Below are 9222 nucleotides of genomic sequence, written 5' to 3' on the forward strand. Positions count from 1 at the left end.
TTATTGTATTAGACTACTCAGACTCAATGAATCACAAATTTCAGCTTGGTGGCAATCTGCAGACAGTTATAAATTAAATGTGAAAACTGAATACCAAGGTCACCCACTACAAAATAAATCTTACATAAGGTACAGCAAGAACTGTACTTTCCTTGTCCCTATTGCCAAAATACACAAGGCAGGATTAGATGTGGCAAGATTTCCTCAAGAAAGTGGGATTTCCTTGATGAAAGACTAGGAGATAAGGTATGAGAGCAACTTGAGCTAATTTTCTTTCCAAGCCACAAATTAAAACACAAAGAAGATCAAGAGCCACCTAGAATTGAGAAAACATCTTCAAAATCAGCAAAATGAAATAAAGGATTGCTTTAGCCCTTAAACCATAGAGCAAATTTTCCTAGTACACTGAATATATTAATAAAGCAACACAGCTCCGACTTATGTGCAATTCTTTGGACATAGTTCAGCTGTGGTGCAGCTCAGAACATACATTAGTTATAAATATAAAGATGACTAAATTCTATTCTGGTTCTTGAGTATTTAATTGCTCTGGAATTAACTTCTTTAAAGGCTAAAAAATAAAAAACAAAAACCTTGACACTCAACAGGAAGACAAAATTATGGGGCTTTGCAAATATTCTCTGAAATATTCTAGAAAAGGAGAGACTTTTGTTCCCTTCTACTGAATAAACTTAACTGTAAATAGTAAGACTCTTAAGTTTTTTTTGTTAACTATACAGCAGCAAAATAAACCAGACTTAATTTTTTTTGTGTAAAGACCTGTTTTCCTAATCTCTAATAACCAAAGATGTGCCAGTTAGAAAAATCTTAAAAGACAGTGTCTTGCCAATGGGTTTCAGTCCTGGGCAAGTTCCCTATGGATTCAAGGTGACTGAAGAAATGACAGTAAAATGTTCTTGGGGTGAAAGGGTTATACCCAACTTTATTCGCACAGTAGCAGGTCAATCACTAAAATCCCATCCACACAGAGCAAGTCTGTGTGCAGCAAGCCGGTCTCTGCCTCTGGGCCTCTCTGCCCACACAGCTATCCTCTGGGCCTCTGTCCTAGGCGCTGCCACCACTCCAGCCTCTGCTCTGCTCTCCTGCAGCCTTGCGGCCCTGCCACTGTGTCACCCAGAGCGCTGGGCAGAGCTCTTTACATAGAGTCAATAACAACATATTGCCCACATGTGTGCAGTGAGCTAGCCGACCAGGGCCAGGTGAGAATCCTGGGCACAGGAACCTTCACTTTATCCACAGACAGCCTCCAAGAATTTTCCTTTAAAATGGAGCAATCCTGAAAAAAACATATAAACCTATACATCAAAAGTATATGTTTTCATGTGTTAGGAAGAGGCTAAAAAATATTTAAAAGGCATAAATTCAACTTTTATTATTGATACAATGATAATACTGGAAGTCTCAGATGGGGAAAAAAAGACCATCTTAATACCTACATCTTCAAGGCCAGCAGGAAACTCAGCAAGAAAAAGAAAAAACTCATGTATCAATGAATTTAGTATGGAGACTATTTTAATCATATTTTAAATAACGTCAAGTGCCTACCTGGCACACCCGCTTAAACATACTGATGAAAACTGCAAAAGCAAATCTATAACCTTTTCTAAAATACATGTATGCAACTGCTCCGAACCCCCAACCAAACATCAGCCCCCTCTCAAAGGTCTTAAAAGAATATACTGATCATCTGATTGCTTATAAGCAACAAATGCTTTCCTTCACCACAGATGATTACAAATGAAATAATATGTCCATTTCTGTAACACAGCTCTGGTTGTTGCTGACATCAGTGTGTGCGGTATGTACGGTGTGGCTGTGTGTGTGCATGTTTTCAGTTGACTGTGGTTGACTGCCTCTTGCTAAGATGGTTACCACCATGAATGAAACTAAAACTTGTCCACTGCACCGAACAATTCCTCAGTTGAGCTGTGATCCTTGCATAATTCCCAGGCAACAGCCTCTACCCAGTCAGTGTCTACTTACATGCTCCTCATGAGTTTCCCATCTGTTTCCACTAAGGGGCACCTAAGCAACGTCCTGCTCGTGGGCACATGGCATTCCACCACCTCCAGCCACCGAGCACTGACAAGTGAGGAGGAGGACGATGCAGCCCCTCGTCTGTTGCCAAGGAGGGTGGAGGGCAGTCCAGACTGCAGTATCCAAGGGGCATGTGGGCCTGGGCCAGTGGCAGGCTGACACTCCATCTGGAAGTTGCTGCATGTCCCAGAAGATTCTCCACATTGGCAGTATTTTGCATGAAGGGCCTTTCAGGTGTGGCTGACTGCTTGCTCCACGCTGTGCCGGGCACTTTCCAAACATCCAATTTCACCTCCATAGAAAAGCTACAAGGGAGTGGTGGACGAGAAAGCAAGGGACAGGGAAGGCAGGCTGCCCTGGGTTTCACAGCTATTAAAACACATTTTTAAGATTAAAGTTCAGGTTTGCTGACTCCAAAACCTTGGCTGGGTAGGAGGAAAAATCTAGTTCCCTCCAGGGAATATTCGTATCAAACCTTCCTCTGTTCCATAAGATTTCCACATAGCAATACTCAAATAAGCTATGGTTTTCTTTTAATAACTGAGAAGTTAAAATATGAAGGTTATTTGAGGCAAGGAGGTTTTCCTTAACTGATTTCTTAGAAGAGGCAGCCATTTATTATTCATGGTTAATTTTTCCCGTCTTCTATCTCCACCTCAAATTGACATGTCTCCTCTGCAACAGCATCATGTCATTTTCTTCCCTGGAATCTTCTGAGTATTGCTGGTGTAGCCATACGTCCAACCCATCTGTCACCTAGAGAGCATGACACCGCGACAGCCTTGGATGATGAATCAGGTGGTGACTTCCGTTCTTGCCCCAAAGCTGCTTCCATTCTTGGAACCTTTCTTCAGAGTAAGTGTAAGTTTAACTTACACTCAGGTTAACGCTTTGATGCATAACTCAGGTTTGTTTTCAGTCACCTGGGCTCAATAGCTTTAATAAGTGAACCCCCTGGCCAGGACTTAGGTGTGTTTCTTGATGACTCTACAGAAAGAAATAGGATCCTCAGTTCAGGGCATCGGGGGGAGCAAGCCAACAGGTGCTGAATCATCAGAAGTGGGGGTCCTCTCTTCCACGCACAGCTCTCCCTGGCTTTCTGGACAAGCAGGACAAGAGGGTTTGTCTGCATCGGATCAACAGCCACAGGCACACTCACCCATCACAGCTTTAAACAATGTACAAGGAGCCGGTCAAAGGTGACAATCGCAGTTCCCTTCCAGGGCTCAAAGGACTCCAATTCCCGAGTCACAGACATCGAGAGGCATCTCTGGGGGGCACCTGCCTATTCCCCAACTGGAGTCTCTCTCAGGAGTACACGTCAGCTCCAGTTTTGCATTTAGATCCCCGAGCCTCCTACCGAGGATGCAGAGGAGGCGGAGAGCTAACACAGCACCCTGAACAGCATCGGCGCTGGCTGGGACTGGACTTGGTTCGGCAGCTCCTCTCCGCCTGCAGAGCTGGTGGCTGCTCAGAAAGGGGACACGAAGAGTGGTGCCTGCATCTCTTCGAAGGTCATGGCCACAGAAGCTCTGAATAAATGACTGCTTTAAGACAGCTTCTTTTACAGATCAAATTCCAACAAACCCAGGGGTTTATCTGACGGTCTAAGGTGTCACGATACCAAGAAAGCAAGTTGAATCTGCCCACTCTTAGCTGACATAAAACCACCTTAGCATCGCACTGCACGTTGTGCCCTCAGTGCTGGGTATGAAAGCAGTGACAGGACACAATACTCGTTCCCCTGCCTACTTCCTCCTCATCTGCTACAGGTAATATAAAAACTCTAGCAAAACTATGATCAGATAAACATCTGGCAACATAAGGTGCATGTCCAGATCGTCTGATGGGGCGTGTGCGGGAGGGTGTGAGTGTGGACAGAGGAGCCCTGAGTGCACCTGGGCCAATCTCAGAGCCTTTACGGGAATGTGGAGCTACAACTGAGAAAATGGCTTTGCGTCTCTCCTTTGAAAGGGCCTCTGGTTTTGGGCTCAGGTCCGAGAATGGGCATCTTCCACCTGCCACAAGGCCTGGAGGAGCCAGGAATGCACAGCTACACATAGAGGGACTAATGCAGGCCCACGATGGACAGAGACAGTGTGTCTGACCCCCAGACCAGGTTTGGATAACATCACAATCCTCACCACACTCCCGCTCAAGGGTCTGAAATGCTCCTGTAGCCCAAGAATTTCTATTTTCTGCTTAAGTCACCTTGAAATGGTCCTTTGTTCATAACCTAAGGCATCCTAAGTAATTCAGAAATACACTTTCAACTTCTCCAACTTACTTCAAGAAAAGAACATCTTTTTCCCCCCAGTATCACTGGATACCCAATGAATATAGTTATCCAGGTTTCAAGAATAAAAACTAGTCTTGGATTTATATTAACAATATTCTAAAATATTTTTGCCCTTGAGGACATTATGCTAAGTGGAATGAGCCAGGCGGAGAAAGACAAATACTGCACGGTATCACATATCATGTGGAATCTTAAAAAAAAAGTCAGACTCATAGAAACAGAGTTCAAATGCGGTTTCCAGGTGCTGGGGTAGTGGGGGAAACAGGAAGAGGTTGGTCAGAGGGTGTAAACTTTCAGCTGTTAAGATGAGTAAGGTCTGAGGATCTAAAGTAAACATGGTGACTACATTTGATGACACTGTATTGTATACAACTGAAATTTGCTAATAGAGGTTAAATGTTCTCATACACACAAGAAAAGATATAAATGATGACTGTTAATGAGCTAGATGGGGGGCGTCCTTTCACAAATATGTATGTGCATCAAGTCACCATGATGTACACTTTAAAATCTTAAAACTTTACGTCATTATACCTCAATAAAACTTTAGTTTTAAAAACATTCTGGAATAGTGGATTATAACACATTATTTGAGAAAAATAAAAATAATCTGATCCTGCCAAGTTATTCTTGAGTTGAGAGTTGTTGGGTTTTTTTAAACATGCTCTACTGTGGGATTATATATAAACTGGGGGGTAGCAGGGGTGTAGAGAGTAGGAAAATAAGTGAAGACTGTGAACTTAATCTCGATTTTCTGTAATAAATTGCACTTTTCCAAGTATTATACTATTGTTTAAAAACTGAACTCCAAAGGATGCAACATAGCTCCAACTGAAGACATATGCATTTTATGTATTGCACAGTCACATACGTGCAACACACACACTTTGCATAACCAGTGATCACAGGCAAGTGTGGTAACCCCTTCTCCTGGAGGCAGGACAGGTGGCTTTGCAGGAGCAGGGCTGGCAGTGAATGAACAGGAAGGTGGGCAGCTTGCGGGGACAGTGTGGCAGTTCCGTACGAGCCCAGTGTCACCAGCTCGCCCGCATGGCCTGGGAGAACGCAAGGCCGGACAGGGAAAGTGTCAGGAAGCCCAGGAAAGCAATAGCCTCCTTCAAAGCAGATGCCAGGGATACCCAGGGTGGTCTGGCCTTCCACACTGTCTCCCACCCTGCATCTCATCTCCTCTCTGGTTATGCAAGATGACAGCTTTTACAGACTGAATTTATTTCCTTTCGAAATTCCTATGTTGAGGCCTGAACCCCCAGTGTAGCTGAGTTTGGGGTAAGGCAGTAAATAAGTTCAGTGAGTCAGAATGGGGAGGCCCTGATGCAAGAGGTTCAGCATCCTCGTAAAAGGAGGCCCCAAGGACACGGGAGAAGGTGCCATCTGCGTGCAGGAGAGATCTCAGTGGGCGCGCTCGGTCAGCACCTAGACCCTGCACTTGCCAGCCTCACTGTGCTGTTTCAGCTGCCCAGTCTGTGGCATTCTGCTCTGTCGGCCTGAGCTGACCAGGACGGCACCTTATCCCAAAGACAGAGGATATCAACTAGAAACGCCAATTCCACCTTTACTGTCTTTGAACTAAACAACCACCTTCGTAGCTGACAGGGGCCTTAGAATACAAAGAAGAGGAAAACAAATTTTCACTTCCAAATACATTTACAGGAGGCGATGCCTCCAGCTGGAAGCAAGGGTGCAGACCGTTCACAATAGGGTTTCATTCTTAAGTCTCTCTTGCCCTCTGGTAGCAGCAGATTCTCTTGGGCTCAGCTTTGGTTAAAATAAGAACTCACCTTCCCAGAGGTGACAGTGAGACTAGGGAGTGGGAGCCAGAAGAGACAGAAGCTTCCCTGCGGGGAAGCACAGCTGTGGGGTCCTTACCTCTGAGAACGGCATGGTATTTGCTGAAGGCAAGCCCTGTACACACCCACAGGCTTTTCTGCTACAAAAACTGCAGTGCTGGGGTTATTTCTAGAATGAGCCTTACAAGTTTTCCTCCATAGGTTTACCAGTCTACCAAGAACATGTAACGAAAATAGGAGGGAAAGGGCACATTTACTGCCTTTCCATCTGGCTGCTGCCAAGCAGAGTTGATTCTTTACAATGAATTCTCTACTACTGACACGTGCTCTAATGTCAGGCCTAATTTTATCTCTGACCACATCACATCTGTGGCCACCCAAATGCCACCTCAGGGACAAGACCTATTTCATCTACATCTCCCAATAAATAATACAACCATCAGGTACAATTATAAACATGCTTGAATGTGGTCCTCTAGGCTCAGCTAATTAATGAAATCAGATATTATGAAATCATTTACTAATGAAATTTTAGCTGTGTTAATGGATGGTTTTGCACTGAAACAAACTGTCACTGAAAGGTGCTTTAGTGGGCAAAGAAATGAGGGTGAGGCAAATCTGGCTTTGGACGCCCCAAAAGTGGACTCCGAAGAGAGAAATGTGACTGTGCCAACACGGGGTTTCTCAGGGGCAGCTGCTCCCTCTGGGGCAATGATCTGGTGTGTATGGTGGTGGGATGGGGGCTCTAGGCCCTGTGCCGAGAGGGGGCCGCAGCACCAGGAGCTTTGGGGTGGGGTGCTACAGCTCTGAGTACAGGGTCTGCCACATGTGAGCTGTGTGACCTTGGGCCAATTCCTCAGCCTCTCTTGGCTTCATTTCCTCATCTGTAAAATTGGTAAATGACAAAAGCACCTACCTAGCAGGTTCTCATGAAGATTAAATAGGGGCTCATTGCAAGGAGCCATGGTTAGGTGTTGATGGTAGTCAATGGAGTTATGGCTGTTCTTCCAGAAAGTTCACCTGCTTAGGAACAGGATGACAGCCTGAGGCCAGGCAGAAGGGGCTGTGGGGGTGTGGGGCAGCTGGTCCCAGCCAAGGGGCAGGCCTCTCTTCTGCGAGGGAATCCAATCCAAAGTGCTGGAAGGAAATTACAACAAAGCCTTGCCCTATAAACTAGACCAAAGTCAAGCGGCCCACGGATGGCCTCTGGTCACCCCGGGGCACAGCACAGTCTCAGGTGTAGGACCTGTGACAAGGAGGAGCAGATATGCTACTGATTCTCTTGCCTTGGTCCAGGAGCACAGTGGAGTCTGCAGCAGCGAGCTGAGCTGGTGAGCAGGGGCTGCATGCGGTCCACAAAACCCGTGCCAGGCTACGTGCCCCAAGCAGGTGACGTGGGGCTATTGCCTAAGCCTGGAGCGGTCACCTTTCCATTATTCAGCCACCCCAATGGGACCTTTATCTAATTCACACAAGTGTGCCAAACCGCCTGCACCTTCCTGAGACAGAGGGATTGACACACACAGTGAATGAGAGAGCAGACTCCAGTCAAACACTGATGCAGCCAGGAGGCCAATCACGGCCCACAATACAAGCCAACGGAACCCGTCTCTGCCTACTGACTTCCCCACGGTCCCCAGGCCCTTACATAACATAGAGTTTATTTTTGTAGTTGGAAAAGGGCTGGCTGTACTATCTGTAGGAGGGATAGGCCTGAATTTGTTGAATATCTGAAACTATTTAAGATTATTAATGATAATGAGATGCTGGAAAATGTAAAGTTCTAAGAGCTATTTTATTTGAAGATAATAATTATGACTCGGACTTAAAACCAAAATCAGCTTGACATTTCTTACTCCCTGTCTGCTTATCTGAACTGGAATGCAGAAAACCATCAGTGAATTCTCCTAATTGTAGTGACTCAAACATTAAGACTGACCTTTATATCTTTGCTTCTCCACAATGTTGCAGGATGAAGGAAGAGAGCAAGTGGACGCGTATTCCTGAACACCTATAACCTGCCTGTGTTCGTCTTGGTCTCCCAAACACAGCCCAACCCCTCTCGAGCACGTAGTCTTCTGTAAGACGATGCATTCTCACATTTACCCCCCATTCTCCTCCAGCAGTGGGGAACCAATGGGCTCAGGTAAGTAACTTGAGTGGTGAAGGTCATGGGCTGGAATCAGACATGCACTTGACCCTATATGTCAGTCGTATTAATAGGACATCTTTGCTTAAACATTTCATCCTTAATTTGCAATCAACTGATACTATGGAACCATCTGCAAAGGCCCACGGAAGCTGTCCATGGGCCGCTTGCCTGCAGTGCCAGCCCCAGCTTCTGCTCCACACGGCTCTGGTACCCCCGGCCTTCTCACCCCAGAGCTGTAAGTCACCTGCCGCCTCCCATCTGAGTCCCTGGGAAAGAAAACATTTCTCTTGATAACATACAAATACAACATATAGATGGTCTGCTGCTCTCCCCTGATCCGGTCATCCTCCCCAGAGATGGTTCTGTGCCCCAAGAAATGCCACCCTCTGTTTGAGATTTCATTGAAGAACTGCTGCTGTCACGTCAAACGACATAGGATTCCCCACAGCATTCTTTTCCTTTCTTTTTAGAGCCGTCTTGAAGTTGTAAATTTAATAACAACACTCTGGAGAGCGGAATACCACTTAGCCAGCACTGTCCCTTACATTATATTGATGCTCAGGTTTGTTGATGGGAAGAATAGGAAGGAACTATCATCTATTGAGCACCTAATGAATACTGTGAATTGCAACAGGTACATAACACACATTACCTTGTATAACCCTAATAGTACCTGTGAGGTAGGAACTATTTGGGGAAATTCCTGAAATTCTTTTTTTTTAATTAAGATATCATTGATATACATTCTTATGAAGGTTTCACATGCAAAACATTGTGGTTACTACATTCACTCATATTACCAAGTCTCCCCCACACCCCATTGCAGTCACTGTCCATTAGTGTAGTAAGATGCTACAGAGTCACTACTTGTCTTCTCTGTGATACACTGTCTTTCCGGTGACCCC

General features: G+C 45.4%; 1 protein-coding gene across 4 annotated transcripts in view; it reads right to left on the reverse strand.

Moving 5' to 3' along the window:
* FARP1 (FERM, ARH/RhoGEF and pleckstrin domain protein 1) overlaps positions 1 to 9222 on the reverse strand; it is a 282743-nt gene that overhangs the window by 110066 nt on the left and 163455 nt on the right. The window lies entirely within an intron of this gene.

The sequence above is a fragment of the Manis javanica genome, chromosome 9 (assembly GCF_040802235.1).
Source record: "Manis javanica isolate MJ-LG chromosome 9, MJ_LKY, whole genome shotgun sequence".
NCBI classification, from domain to species: domain Eukaryota; kingdom Metazoa; phylum Chordata; class Mammalia; order Pholidota; family Manidae; genus Manis; species Manis javanica.